The sequence below is a fragment of the Cydia splendana genome, chromosome 25, assembly GCF_910591565.1.
Source record: "Cydia splendana chromosome 25, ilCydSple1.2, whole genome shotgun sequence".
Lineage (NCBI taxonomy): Eukaryota > Metazoa > Arthropoda > Insecta > Lepidoptera > Tortricidae > Cydia > Cydia splendana.
This window is the reverse complement of record NC_085984.1, coordinates 1,504,290-1,520,346: the sequence shown is the minus strand read 5'-3', so window position 1 is coordinate 1,520,346 and position 16,057 is coordinate 1,504,290. Positions and strand designations below refer to the sequence as shown.

General features: G+C 35.6%; 1 protein-coding gene across 2 annotated transcripts in view; it reads right to left on the bottom strand.

The window, feature by feature from the left end:
• Positions 1 to 15,779, bottom strand: part of LOC134802740 (lactosylceramide 1,3-N-acetyl-beta-D-glucosaminyltransferase-like) — a 49,317-nt gene extending 33,538 nt beyond the window's left edge. For both annotated transcript variants that reach the window (XM_063775414.1, XM_063775412.1), the window contains exon 1: positions 15,632 to 15,779. The gene's annotated coding sequence lies outside the window, so the exon portion shown is untranslated. The remainder of the gene's footprint in view (positions 1 to 15,631) is intronic.
• Positions 15,780 to 16,057: the final 278 nt, after the last annotated feature.

The window sequence follows — 16,057 nt, the reverse complement described above, 5'->3', positions numbered from 1 at the left end:
GAAGTAAGTTACATAGTTGACTACAAATAATAATGCCTTATATATCTGAGATTAAAAAAATATTGCGACTTGTTCTGTAATGCAAATAGAAACTTTTGATATCGACTGATTTATGTGTATACTAACCAATCTCTTGAAAATAAAGTTTTATTTCATTTTCACGATTGATTGCAATGAGCTCTCAAGATTTAAATTTTATCTATTAGAAAACGACACTGACAGACAGTTTAAGCAAAAAACAATACCGATTTAGAGGTGAAAATGTATTTTCTGACTTTTTCATATAAAATCACAAAATTGAATATTTTTACTTTTAATGTGACACACAATCAATTTTTCTGAGCACATATGAAAGAAATTCTGTCATTCAAATGAAATAAATCCTAAAACCCCAACTAAATACTATATTTAACACCTTATGCCACTTTAAACTTACATAACAATAACAGTATTTGCTCCATACATTTACGAAAAGGTACCTTATGGAAATAAATCTAATAATACATCACTACAAAATATCAATCATATTATAGTTTATCTTTTATGAATAGAAAATATTAATTTACATTAAACTGCCCCCAATTTAATTAGTTCTTCGTCATAATAATCTTAAAAAAGACCAATAATTTGTATGTAATGAAAAGGTACCTTGTGGTCAAGTTACATGATGAGGCATGATGATGATGGAACAGTTAGGATAAACTAATAATATTTTGGGGTTAAGATGGTATAAATCGTCTATTTCTTATCAATAATATATTTCGGTTGCTATTGAATATAAGCGGCATTGAGGTTCAATGACCTCAGATATTCCATAAGGTAATGCGTCGGGTATTGGCATTTTTCAGCAAACCAATGGCTGATTTACTGCATGCGACCAAACCAAATGAAGATTATTCTAGTTAAGAAAGACTTGACGAGAGTAACTTTGGTATAATAGCAGTCTACTTGGATTTGTGATGTCGGTCTATGTACGGTTATAATATTTGCGAGGCGCCCCAACCAGAACTGAAATTATCAAATTAGTTTTGCAGAATGCTAATACAGTTCTCTACCAAACTTCTTTTCCCGTATTGACTAGTTTTTTTGGGAATTTTCAATCTTTTTTCCATAAGGTACCTTTTCTACTAAACTCTGAGACGACATTACTAGGCTTATAACTAACTTATAACAAAAATAAAAACAGGTAAACAAACGTTAGGCATTAAGGTTTCAGATCACACAATAAAAAAAAATTGAGCATTTTTTCACCTCTTTACAAAACATTTAATATCTCCGAAACTAGAAACCCTCATAAGGTACCTTTTCCCGTGGAACGTCACAAATATGTACACTAAAAATATGTAAAATATTAAATATTTAACACTGAAATATGAAAATAAATAGTTTTTTAAAATATAAATGTACATACAAAATGTTTGTTTAGTTATAAGTACATCCTCTGTTTTATAAGCTGTGTTACTGACTAGTTGTTATTAGGGCTCCCGGTATCCGTGTTACACGCCGAAACGAATACCCGTGTTCTTAAGACCGGCGGTGCTAAGAACACGGTTTACACGGAACCGCCGAGATCCGGATACGTATCCAAGAACCGTTCCCAAGAAACGTTTCTCAGATACGTATCTCCGTTTACACGGGTACTTAAGACCGGCCCGAACGGATCCGAAACAGTTTGAGCTAATCAATGCTCTAGCTCTGGGTATGCAAGGTCTAGTATTGAATGTTGACTTCAGATGAACTCGTTTAGCGTACGATTTTTTTTTTAATTATTTATAACAGTTTTAACACATGTGTTAATATAACATATTTAACCAACTATACAATACAGGGTCATTTTTGGACCGTATGCCATATTGTGCGAGGTGATTAGGTAGGCCATACTGAACAACTTTTTGTATGGGACCAACTCCGAAATAACAAAATTTTTTTTGGCCGTTTCATACATTTTGGTCGAGTGGATGTCGACGTTTTCTATGGGACGGCCAAATTTTTTTTGGGATTTCGAGGTTGGTCCCATATAAAAAGTTGTTCAGTATGACCTACCTAATCACCTCGCACAATATGGCTAACGGTCCAAAAATGACTCTGTATATGAATGGAAGTAGGTGTCCCTACTGTCCTATATTCTATATAGTCTACTATTTTTAATTTTGAACTTACTCGTCCCTAGTTTAGAACCTTAATTAGGGTTCCGTACCCAAAGGGTAAAACGGGACCCTATTACTAAGACTCCGCTGTCCGTCCGTCCGTCCGTCCGTCCGTCTGTCACCAGGCTGTATCTCGTGATCTGTGATAGCTAGACAGCTGAAATTTTCACAGATGATGTATTTCCGTTGCCGCTATAACAACAAATACTAAAAACAGAATAAAATAAAGACTTAAGTGGGGCTCTGGGACTTAAGTACTTGGATGGGTGACCGTTTTTATAGATAATGGTACGGAACCCTTCGTGTGCGAGTCGGACTCGCACTTGGCCAATTTTTTTTACTATTATTGCTTTTAAGTTAATTTCATTACATATTACATTTCAATCAAAGAAACACATTTTATATATAATGGTGTAAGTTATATAGTTTCGCGAAGAATAGGTATGCAGACATATACTATCTACTACTACTTTGTGGTTATTTGTTATTTTTATCAATTACCTAACTGTTAACTAATCTACCAACGAAGCAAAAAAAGTACAGCGGCATTTGAAACGCAGGATTTCATGCGAGAACCTTAAAAACCTATGCTACCTTGGTTACCTTGCAATTATATTGCTAAATACATTAAGATAGATCTCAAAATTGGTAATCATTCATGTTGACTGGGGTCACTTTCACACTAGTGCTCAGGTAATAAATGCCGGCCGGTGGTGTTCCATTCATTAGAACTTTAGAACGTGTTGTTTTCCAATACCCTTTTTTCTGATATCGCCGAAAACAAGTAGAGTCCCAAACCATTATCAGAACTGCCATAGCTAATTATAAGCTTTATGTCGGTGTAATAAGGAGAACCTGTCTACACATATATGAAATTGTAACAAATGCAGCGGCTAAAATTAAAGAAGCAAATGTATCGAAGCACATGAACACGAAATTAATATGACTTTTAAGATATTGTGTTTAGGTAAGTAGGTATGACTCCAGTTCGCCACTTAGTCGGCCAATTCGTAAAATACAGTCTTTCCAAGTTACTTTAATTTAAAATCGTTTTGTTGTTTTGTTGCTAAAATTGTAAATAATATTTATTAGTGCAGTCTTAAAGTTCATTTTATATGATAATAAGATAATGAATTTAAGAAAAGTCTTACTTTTCATAAATTCATACTAAATTATATTCTTCTTCTTCTTCTTCAAGTGCCATCTCCGTCCAGGAGGTCGGCGACCATATGTCTATATGTCTCTCTATGTTCAGGCATGCGAATTAGTCTATCTATATATGAAATTATATTAAAAGTTGTAAATACATTACTTATTGGCAGATACACATGATTACAGTGTAAACTCCTTAAAATGTCGAAATTGCTTGACTTTGGTTGGTTTACCTTGTTTTCTATACAGTAATACACTCTATATAGCGTCACGCTCACTCTATTTAACAACAACAATACGGCATAATACATCATTAATAATTTCTAAGTTGCCGAAATTGATATAAACTGCAGCTGTGTACGTTTTTTTGTTTGCTGTTTTGTTGTTTTATTATCTAGCACGTGTTTACTTCGACTGACGTACCGGAGATTTTAAGAAAATTTGTCTTTTGTTTTTGTATGATCAACTTGCACATGTTTACCTCAGGCACTAGACTTTTGACAAGATGTTACACGTTATAAATTAATAGGCGTTGTTATTTGTATGAAATGAATGTTCTTCTTGTGCAAAATGTGTCCTAAGTATATTATAACCAGATACATTAGAATATTTAGAATAGTAAGATGACCTTTTTATTTCACTCCATTTAACAACCATTCTCTACACTTAACGTCGAAAAATCCACAGTCCCTTCAGTGTCGTTATATAGAGTTTACACTGTATTTATTATTTTTTACGTGGTTTACTATAATAATACTAAGATGCTTACGTAACTTAAAAAATAATTAGATTAAAAATATACATTTCTTATTGACAGAATATATTCGTAAAAACTCACACATACAATATACAGAATACAAATTATTAAAAATATAAGAACTGTTTAAAAATATGCAATTGGTAAGAATATTGTATACTTACCTACCTACCACCACCTACCAGATCATGCATGGCCAGATTTTAACGTAAAGTCTTTATATACTCTTTATTGCTTTTATTTTTTTAAGCACTTTAAATGTATTGCTATCAAGTTATATTATAAATAAATAAATAATAATTTGATAACTAGCATAGGTATACCTATTGTATTTCTAATTTTCTACTCGTATTTGCAACAAAAACAAGCAAAAACTACCTGGTCAAAAAGGGTTCTGTAAACCGTTTATTGAATTTCGACTCTATGAACCACGGAATAAGGTTAAATATGACGGAAACTCGTCATGAATCTTTTGTCTACTAATCTGACTCTTAAGTACGCCGCGCCGGTTCGATCCTTCGCTACTCGTCAAGGACGTGTCCGGAGCCACGGGTAAATAAGATCCGTTTCTTCGAATACCCGTTTATCCGTGGAGACGGATCTTAATTACACGTTTCTTAATTACACGTGCGGAACGGGCCAGAAAACCGTGTACGTGTTATTCGGAAACGGGTATTCGAAACGTGTAAACGAAACACGGACTCGCCCGCGAGCCCTAGTTGTTATCGCTATGTACTATTCTGATCGCCTGCCGAGCGCGGGCAAGTTAATGGCGCGCCCGAGCTAGCTTAGTAACCATGATCTCCAATTACACATAGTCGCTACGCATCCCGCGATCTGCAGTTCTGGTTAGCCTGAGACCTCGCGGCTGCGCTCGCGCATGGTAACTAATATAATGTTCTCGCGTACTTACTTGTGTAAGTCGCTGCGGGCACAATAAATAAAAAATGAAAACCTACCTACATATATATTTATTATGCAAGAACTCAATAAATTTGCACTTAATATTATATAACAAATAAAAATGTACTCGTCAAGATAATTAATTCTTAGTATAAGTATGTTAACTCATGTAAGTGAATTGTAATATTCTTATGAGTAATAAAATTTCTTTAAACCTAAACCTAAAAACCAGAACGGGATAAAAAACGAGGGAAGAAGCGAGAAGAAATTTTCATAACAATCTTCATTTTACGACGATCGGCCATTTCTCGGCAACTCTCGGTTGATTTCGTTTCGGTGGGGCTACAAACTAGGCCAAATTATTCGTAAGTTAAAGTAACCTAAATTATGTTTGTCATGATGGTATACAGTTATTTCGGCGTTTTTTTACACGAAGTAAAATAAAAAGTGCTGTCAACCTCAACCTTAGCCCATACGAGTGACTTATGCCATTATGACTTATCAATCAAATTAATATTATCAATATCATCATATTATTAATAATTTGTATTTTGTTGTTTTAAATTTCTTTTTGAGTTATATTATTCAGATTGACTTTCATGGCTTCGGCAAACATTGCCATTCGTCCGGGGGACGGGCTGCCGAGATGGGCCAGAAATACAAAGATGATAACAAGTGAATATAAAGCCCATCAGTTCAATGGAGAATACTTTAATGACTTTAGAGATAGATATAATCAATTCGGGAACTGTTTTCTCGCGTAATACGATACGACTCGACCAGGTAGGATTTTTTCTTCTTGCTGAACAGTCACCATCATAGATATCGCTGGAACGACGTAGTTGCTCAAGATCTGCTCAACCCCGGCCATGGCGACTGGCGAGAGTTATCGCAAGACCGAGAAACATGGCGTGATCTGGTGTCGGAGGCCAGAACTCACTTTGGGTCGTTGCGTCACCGTATAGTAAGTAATGTTAATATCCAGAAAGGGAATTAGGTTATCCAAATAACGGTTACAAATAAGAAATCCCTATCACAGTTATAAACCCAGGCGGGGTGGAATACATACCTAATAATGTCGGTATATATAATAAGTTATTATCAACGTATCAGCATTGCGATACAGCGAGGAAATGCCGCCAGCATCCTTGATACAATGCCTCAAGGGCCTATTTTAGATTTAAGCTAGTTATTAATTTAGTTTAGTAGTACCACTGTATATATATTGTCGGAAATAAAAAAATAAAAAAAGTTATTATTACTTATTATTAATAACTAAACATGGCTCGGTCATTTCTAGCGATGGTCCATTGATGCCGATGTCTCCCACAGAATAAACACGGGCTGGATGAAGTGGAAAGGGGTGCATTACATTTGTTATAATTACTTTTCATGTATTGTAGTTTGATATATCGTTATTTTGAATAACGTAATAAATGGCATACTACCGTAATACCTAATTAACGGTATACATAATGTTATTATTGGTATAATGGTCATAAGGTATATTTACACTTCGTCTAATATACATTGCCATAATTATTACATACTCTAAAGCATATTATTTGTTATAACAAGTGACATCACATAATTATTTATGTAGCATAATAGTTGCATGACATAAATGGGTTAGGTTAGGTTGGAACTGCGACTCCGCACAAACGAATAACTACCTAACAAAAGGAGGGTTAGGTTAGAACTTTGACCCTCCGTAGAATAAAATATTGTTTAGGTTAGGTTTGAACTGCGGCCACCGCAGAACGAAATCCGTGAAAAAATAGGTTAGGTTAGGTTATAACTGCGACCTCCCTAGAATAAAATAGCTAGCAAAAGCAGTAGGCCTGCGTACTAGTTATAAAAAGTATGTAAAACTTTACGTTATCAGTATACGAAATATGACAAAAAATATTATACGATAAATGTATTTATACTTGATAAAATTGTATGAAGTATTACGTTATACAAAAATATAATATAACAAATGTCATTATAAAACATGTCTATATACTATTTGAAAATTATATTACATTAGGCATTATATCAATGACAGTTTAGATGAAATCACTATATAATAAAGGAAACGTATAATAAAATTTACATTATAACATAAAATAATATATCAAATGGCGTTATAACAAATGTATGATAGTTTTTTTATAATTATATTAAACATTACACACCCAGTGGAAAGACCTAACTGGTGTTTTATGTGACAAGAGAATGCCGGTAACCATTAAAGGAAAAGTATATAAAGCAGCAGTCCGTCCAGCCATGGTGTACGGCGCCGAGTGCTGGCCCCTCAAAAAACAGCTAGAGGACATAGTCTAATAAAACATGGTCTTCCATTCCCAGAGTGACACGGGCCTACGTCACAACAACATGGCCGCTATATATAGCGCTATCGCATATTATCATATAGCGCTGTCGCATGATGACGTAGGCCCGTGTCAGTTAGGTGACCTAGAAAAGACGGGAATGGAGTACCAGGCGGAGTATATTATTATACCATGCTAGAGGATAAGCTTCACGCCACCGAGATGAAAATGCTCCGCTGGGCCGGAGGTGTCACCTTACTTGACCACATCCGTAACACCTACGTCCGTGGTAGTTTTAAAGTCAGACCTTTGCCCGAAAAATTAACCGAAGGGCGACTCCGATGGTTTGGACATGTCATGCGCCGAGAATCCGAACACATGACACGTAAGGTGCTAGATATGTTCCCCACGCAATCACGACGAGGAAGACCCCGACTGACATGGCTGGCAACAGTGAAGAGGGATATGCCAAATCACACCTGAGACGACTAGGAGAGCCGACCCCAAATAATGGGAAAAGGACAAGGAGAAGAAGATTATTAATAACTAAACATGAGATAAACTCTTTATTTCATTTACGCGAGCGGAGCTGCGGGCCCGTCTAGTAACTTATAAAAGTCTTATAACACATCTAAAAATATACTTACGCGGCAAAGCTTGTGTAAACTTATAATAACAATGTTACAATGACGTCCTAAATTAATATTTAAAATAGTTATTGATATCAAAAGTACAAATTAACGTACCTGACTCTACCTCGCATTTTCCGATCAATAAAGTATTATTTTATTAATATATGAAACAGTGGACAAAAACACCTCACGAGTTTTAAGTACACGATATTGAGCTATCGTAAAAATAACGATAATAAAAACGTTCTACATGACATTAAAGCTCTCCAAAGGGCCTCTACGTGTTGGATCTATATCCCCACGCAAGCCTATCAAAAGACCGGGATTTATAGGCCCGTGATATCTAAGGAGATACAAACGATAATAAAACATAATTAAAGTGTAATATATTAGAAGTAACATATACCAATTTCCAATAAAAATATTTAAAAGTGCACGTATTACACAAAAACACAAAAGTACGTTGGACTCGACATGGTGTCGACTTGCTAAATCCAACGTTATGGTATCTGTTGCGGGGCCATGGTCTAATAAAACATGGTCTTCTATTCCCAGAGTGACACGGGCCTACGTCACAATAACATTGCCACTTTATTTCAACATAACATGTTACATGGGTACATTATAGCTATGGTTAATAAGTTAAAATATTTCTTTATAATTTTATAATTTTCATTTATAATGTATTTTATCTTAAATTTTACAATAACACGTCATTTTTAATTATTCGTTAGCAATATCTTCCGATTCACGAAAGAAATTTCAGACGTTCGGGTAATTCTGTTTACACTACTGGCAACACAGGATAGCGCTGTCACATTTGACAATTCGGATCTAGATAACTTCATGCCCTGACCGTCATCCTTGTCGAACGCGTGTTAATTGTTATTTCCTTCTCACTCAGTGTCAGCAGTCGCAGTTAGAGATGGGTCGCGGGTATTTACCCAATTTACCCACCCAGGTAAATACCCGGTAAATACCCATCTACCCGGTATTTACCCGTATCTACCCAAATGGACGGGTAGATTCATTTCTTGTTGCACATGTCGATTTGTGTTAAAGTGGAGATATAAACCGAGTTAATGGCTGTAATTATTGTGTGTCATTTAAAATGAAATGGTTTAGTTGCAGTTGCAGTTGTAACTAAGGATTTTTTAGTACAATTTTGATAAATATTAAAAAAAGCCAAAAAAGGCCGTCATAAGAGTATTTTTTAGACTTGAGTAAATTATCGTACTTATACGTTGATAATACACATTACAACTTCGGTCGGCGGGGGGTGTGGTTGGGGGGAGGGGGGCAAAAGTGAACTTTTTCATATTTCTTGGAATCTGTCATTAATATCGAAAAGTGTTGTATGTACAAACTAAAGTAGACATAATTTTCTACAAAAAAGGTTATATACATTTTTGTCCTAAAACTAACTGTGTTTGACTTATAAGTTTCACAAGTTGGGATACTGCACAATTTTTTTTTATTATCATTCATAAGTATTCTTTATTTTCATCTTTCTAATGTATATTAAAAATATTTTAAAACATTTCCGGAAGCCAGGGAATGATTTTACACGATTTTCATAATTGGACTGATATGTTAAAATCGAACTTCACCTCATAGCAACCTTTTCGTAATTAGTTTGAACATACATTTTATGTAACAATATAAAAATATACTTAAATTAATCTTATTTATACTCACATACCATTAAACATATCAAATTTAGAAGAAAAACGAAAATACCCGCGTATTTACCCGCGGGTAGGTAAATATCGGGTATTTACCGGGTAAATACCCGCTCTCGGGTATTTACCCGGGTAGTTAATCCATCTCTAGTCGCAGTGTTTTCCAAACTTTTCACGTCGTAAGCTTGGTAATTAATGTGTAACTGTGAATTCGTTTTTTAAACGTTTGTCTTGTATAGATAAATAAAGTTTAATTTAATACATTAGATTTGTTTTATTTTACTATGTTTCTACATGAATAACTTAAAATTAATGCCGTTAAAATAATTTTCACCGTTGATTAAAATTCTCCCACATTTTAAAGTTTGAGAACCTGTAAACAGCATGATGACGTAGGCCCGTGTCAGTTAGGTCATACGCGAATCTCGGAATAGAGTACCAGGCGGAGTATATTATTATACCATGTTGCGGGGCCAGGTATCTATAATAAACTACCCGACACCATTCAAAATATTGAAAATGACCTGACATTCTACTCCGAATTAAAAAAATGGCTGACTAGAAATGCATTTTATGACATGTCAGAATATAATAATTATGATTTAATCGTAACTTAATTTAATATTTTATTTATTTGAATTGTGTTGATAATTTTTATATTGTTTAATTTTATTTTAATGAATTGTAATTTAATTGAAATTGACCTAATTAATTAATAACCCTTTTGACATGTAAAGTTTGTAATTTTATGAATAAATGAATATGAATATGAATAATAAAATGATAATTTTAATGAGTTTTATAACTAATGTATACAAGAATAATTGAAACAGGTAAAGAAAGGACGATAAGAACGAGGAATTTCATACATTGACACACCTGTTTCTATCTCTATCGCACGCGCATAGTTATGATTTAGCCTCATGCGTGACTTTTTTTAAATTGTTTATATCATTATTTATATCGTTTGAACACCGGAAAGAATTAAAATACTTTTAGAAACCTTCCCATAATATTATTAAATAAGTTTATGGCAAAATTTTGCATTTTTGGACAAGCTTTTATCGCTGACTGTACTTTTCTTACGACAGACAACTAATACCCATCGAGACAATTCTAAAAACCCCTAACACAATTAGGTTGCGTTGTTTCATCATGGAGTTCCTATGGCCACTTCCTGTCTCCATCATCAGATCAGTTCGACAGTACCATATTATTGTATTGTCATCAGAACTACATACAGCTGCCAATTTTCATGACGCTACGATCCTTGGAAGATGGTTAAATTAGTTACCTTAGATTCCATTACATAGTTAGTTACATACAGGTCGACCGAATAAAAGCTTGTTAAAAACATTTAAAATGCTGAATATTTTTGACCGGTTGAAACGCTCATAATTATTGGCGCGAATTCGACAGAACTGATGACGTCATTCGGTGTGAACGCAACTGACGTTTGTTAAGGCCCCAGTACACAGTGGTGAAGGATGGGCCATGCCACGCCCTGGCCATTGTGTACAGGGGGCTATGGTATGCAATGGCGGACGACTGCCGTCAGTTGTCAGCCGTGGTGAGTTGTTTGTTTAGTTTCTTGAATTTTTGACCGCTTGATTAAATGTTAATAGCCCAATATGTCATTATTGTGGAGCAATGAAGAGACTTATGAGTTTCTATTATAGATTTATATCAATCAGAGCCTGCAATTTTGTTTTTTTTTTGATGCACCATTGTGTGAACACCTACGTGATATAGGCCTACTGTTGCGCATTGCAAAGCATGGCTTGGCATGGACCATCCTTGACCACTGTGTACTGGAGCCTTTACTTAGTGGCGAGTCAGGTCATAATGCCATCTCTTTCACTCTTGGTTGGTCTTAACAAGTTGTTGAAACGAGTGATGTCACGTGAAGTTTCGACTAATGGCGTGGCGTTGCGTTTCGCTCACTATTTCGCGTGTAAATTTTTGTACTTTTTATTTATTATTTTAAGAATTAAAAAATATTTCATTCAAATATAAACTTCATGCATGAGGCTAATTAGGTAGCCATTAGAAAAAGAACGGCCATTTAAAGTCACTAATGTCCAATAATCTAACAGCTAATGGGCACTATAGTATTGGGTTGTAATTCCCAAATGGTTTTATATGAGTTTCATATAGTTACCTATATGTTTATATGTATGTTGCATTGGAACTGCCCGTTGTTAACTGACCCAGTTTTTAGTATCATAATTAGTTCTAGATGATTGGATATGATACGACGTAAATAAACAATTTACCTACATGTATGTTAGTTTTAGAAATTGAATCGATATAGAAAATGAAAGAGTTACAGTAGCTATCGGATATATCGGAGGGTTTGCCAGGCGTGGCTCACTTTGCGATTTCGTCGCTTTGCTACAGGTAGCTAAAAGTACATCCGTTCCACACCAATTTTGGTGGCTAGCCATAAGCCGCGCGTGGCGTGGCTGTCGCAGACGCGTTTTGTTACGGAGTGAGTCTTCTGTACCTAGTACTATTATTTATTCTGTGGCTTTGCTCAAATATTTGTCAACACCCTACCGCTCCTATTTATCTGATATTGAGAGCGCCTGTACACAGAACAAATAATAGTACTGCCGTACAGAAAGGAAACTTCCTACAAAACCGAAGTCTGAAAGCGGTTCAGGGTCGAATCATGACCTTTCTAATATATGGCACTATCCCTTTCGGCTATTTAGGGTTGTCAAAATTCAAGTCATTATCTTATCTGTGGTCGTGCACGCAAAGGGACGTCAAGTTGTGTCAACCCTAATAATTGCTCGGAGCAATGCTGAGCCGAGCGGAGCCGAGTTTGGCCGAAGTCAGGAGTTTCGCACCCCTGGCCTGTACATGAAATCTATACAAAATCACTGTACAAGTAATCTTAGTAGTAGTCAAATTAAAATAAGTCTTGTGTTGTGGGTAAAAGTATGTACATACATACATGGACTGGTAAAATCATACATAGAAAGAAAGCTCCCCCCTTCTCCCTTTCTTTATAGGCATACCTGTTTCGAGATTTCCTCCATCATAAGAGGGCCTACCGCGAAATGCGAATATTCGTGATATTCGTTTCCAATCTTTTCCAGTCCGCAGCGCATTTTAAGGGGCCCACTGATTAACAGTCCGTCGGACGGTATCGGCCTGTCAGTTGTTCGGAACTGTCAAAATTTTGTTCTGACTGACGGGCCGATACCGTCCGGCGGACTGTTAACCTTTTGGATGCCAATGACCGATATATCCGCACCGCTACGTTCAACGCCAAAGACCGATTAATCGGTCACAGACCACAGAGCAACATAGATCTACGTGCATATGCATAAAGTTCAATTTCAGTTTTGACACTTGGGTGACGTGGCGTCTGAGTGACCGCTTTTGTGTTTGACACGGCGTCGAAAAGGTTAACAGTGGGCCCCTTTAGGGCTTGTGCACAAATCACGCGAGGTTCGATAGGGGGAGGAAGGGGTCATGAAAAAATCACGTTGGGGTGAAAAAAAAACTAAAAACTAAGAAAAAATACCTACCATATGAGTAGATACTTTTTCTCGGTTTCATTAAACATAAATCTTCACTCTGCACTTCAAAATAGCGAGTCTATTTAACGAAAATAGAAAAATAAACAGATTGTATGCAATACTATTTATCTTAAAATTAGGTCGAATGAAAAAAATTCAAAAAAATACACGTGAGGTTGTGTGGGGGGAGGGGGGTAGCCAAAAACTTCACCAAATATCACCAAGGGGGAGGGGGGGTCAAAAAGTAGCCGAAAACACCTCACGTGGTTTGTGCACAACCCCTTAGCCATTTATAAACCTTGTTTGTGATGACAAACGAGGTTGATAAGTATCATAATATTGCACTCGTCTTTCATAAGTATACCAAATTATAGAAAGTAATTAAAGGTCAAAACGTGTTTCTAATTTAACTCCCGAGACTTGTTAACACACAAACATATTAACACACCATTTAACAAGGCAAATTCAATAAAAGCTTCAAATCACATTACTCCAATTCTTCTTGCTGCCAATGACATCATTTGTGTTTATTCGCAAAACGTAACATAAACATAACTCATACCATCCAGTTTTATACTCTATTTATAAGTGAATAAAGTCGTTTTCTAAACGTCGATCGTCAAGTTTAAGGCGAACATGTGTTCATTTTGTCACCGTAGCCTTTAAAGGGTCAATAGCACTAAATTCGTATTAATATTAATATTTTATTACCTTGATACGATTATAGAAGATATGTTGTACTTGGCAACGAAGCGCTGGTGGCCTAGCGGTAAGAGCGTGCGACTTTCAACCCGGAGGTCGCGGTGTCAAACCCCGGCTCGTACCAATGAGTTTTTCGGAACTTATGTACGAAATTATATCATTTGATATTTGCCAGTCGCTTTTCGGTGAAGGAAAACATCGTGAGGAAATCGGACTAATCCCAATAAGGCCTAGTTTCCCTTCTGGGTTGGAAGGTCAGATGGCAGTCGCTTTCATAAAAACTAGTGCTTACGTCAAATCATGGGATTAGTTGTCAAGCCGACCCCAGGCTCCCATGAGCCGTGGCAAAATGCCGGGATAACGCGAGGAAGATGTTGTACTTGGCAACCATTTTGAAAATATGGAGACATAATATTGATAAGAGCAGGAAATATGAATGTAGGAAAATGATTATTTATAGTGCATACAGACGTAGTGCATAATTGTTTTCCATCGTATTTTCTCGGAAAAATTCGTATGTCATGCTAGTTCAGTCAATGACAGTACTTTTTACCGAGACTGACTGAAATAGCAAGACACAAACAAAGAAACCAAAATTGTACTTTTCTGCATTGTGCAATATAACTAACTAAATAATATGGCTCAGCGATCCGAAGACGGTCTTGGCCTCCGAAACGAGAGCACGCTACTTTTCCTGATCCTGCGCAATATAGGTTAAATAAACATACCTGCTTGTTCTGTAGATAGGTATGCCATCCATCCGGGTTTCCCGGATTTGTCCTAGTTTGGAGGCCGTCCGGGGGGGTTTTCATAAAGTTTTTATGTGAGGAAACACCTAATTTAATTTAATTTAATTAATTATTTATTAATTTAGAGATGGCAGTCCTATCTGTAGATAGACTTAATATTCATTATTATTATAATTTAGATAATCCGAGCCACCAGCATGTGTATCCGTGGGACACGGCACAAATTCAAACCCATTCAACATTTATTCGGTCTAAATGACGGTGCAGCCCTACCTAACCCGTCTACCTCCACTCTGCACTAGCGCCATGTTTTTGTTCTTGTTTTTTTATAATTTTACATTTTTGATGAATAAATTATCGTCAAGACTCAATATTCAATTAAAAATTAAAACTTAATGTTATTAGTTGCCCTGCTATTATGCTGTTTTTTTTAACTGATTAGCATTATCAAGTTAGGCATTATCAACTGCAGTGACTAAATTAATTAATTACCTTTAATTAGGGTTCCGTAAACAAAGGGTAAAAATCGGACCCTATTACTATAAAGACTCCACCGTATCTCATGAACCGTGATAGACAGTTGAAATTTTCACAGATGATGTATTTCTGTTGCTGCTATAACAACAAATACTAAAAACCTTCCTTTTATTTTCCTGTTTTAAGAATCTTAAGATTAAGTAGTAAATTGTTTTATAACTTTATAATTATAATAACTGAATGCCAGTTATTCCTAGTATTTTCCAAATAATTAATCAAATCAGAATTGTTAACACTTTACAACACCCTTATGCGGACCGTGACCATTATTGAGCAAAGGGGTCATAGTTAAATACGAGCATATGTAAACACTTTAGAAATCCGGAGTTACAACATCGCACGTTACATACACACATTAACGCATCTTAATTACACACTGATGGTAAAAATCCTTGTCTCTTGTCATCAGAAGACGCTTTAAGTCATTAAATCATCTTAAGATGCTTCGGGGCATTTTCTAACTCGTAAAAACGGTATAAAATTAATTCTTAAAATAATAAATAAAATATCGAATGTACTTACAGTTTTTAAATGTGAAGATGTTGAGTTTGTTCTGGTTTTGTTCGATACGGTGTTACTTCATCACTTTAGCGTTAGTTTTAAGCTTATAATTAATTTAAACGGGCTGCAAAGTAGACCGTCGTTCAATAAACCTGACGTTTTTTTGACAGGTCGCATCGCATTCGGTCGACGGTCGTATGATGGGTGCTGCATGCTGTGTTGCCATCATAGTTTTAAAATGTACCACTTTATACTTCACAAATAATTTAAATTCAAACCCTATTGATTTAACTAAAGTATGACCACAGCAAACTTACGCTTTATTAATACGCTTCCAATATTATACTTAACATATTTTTAGGTATAATTATTATTTCTAGGAAAATAAATCTCACTTAAATAAGTTGCATAAGTTACCCTTGAAACGGGTGTTCAGCATGAATATGG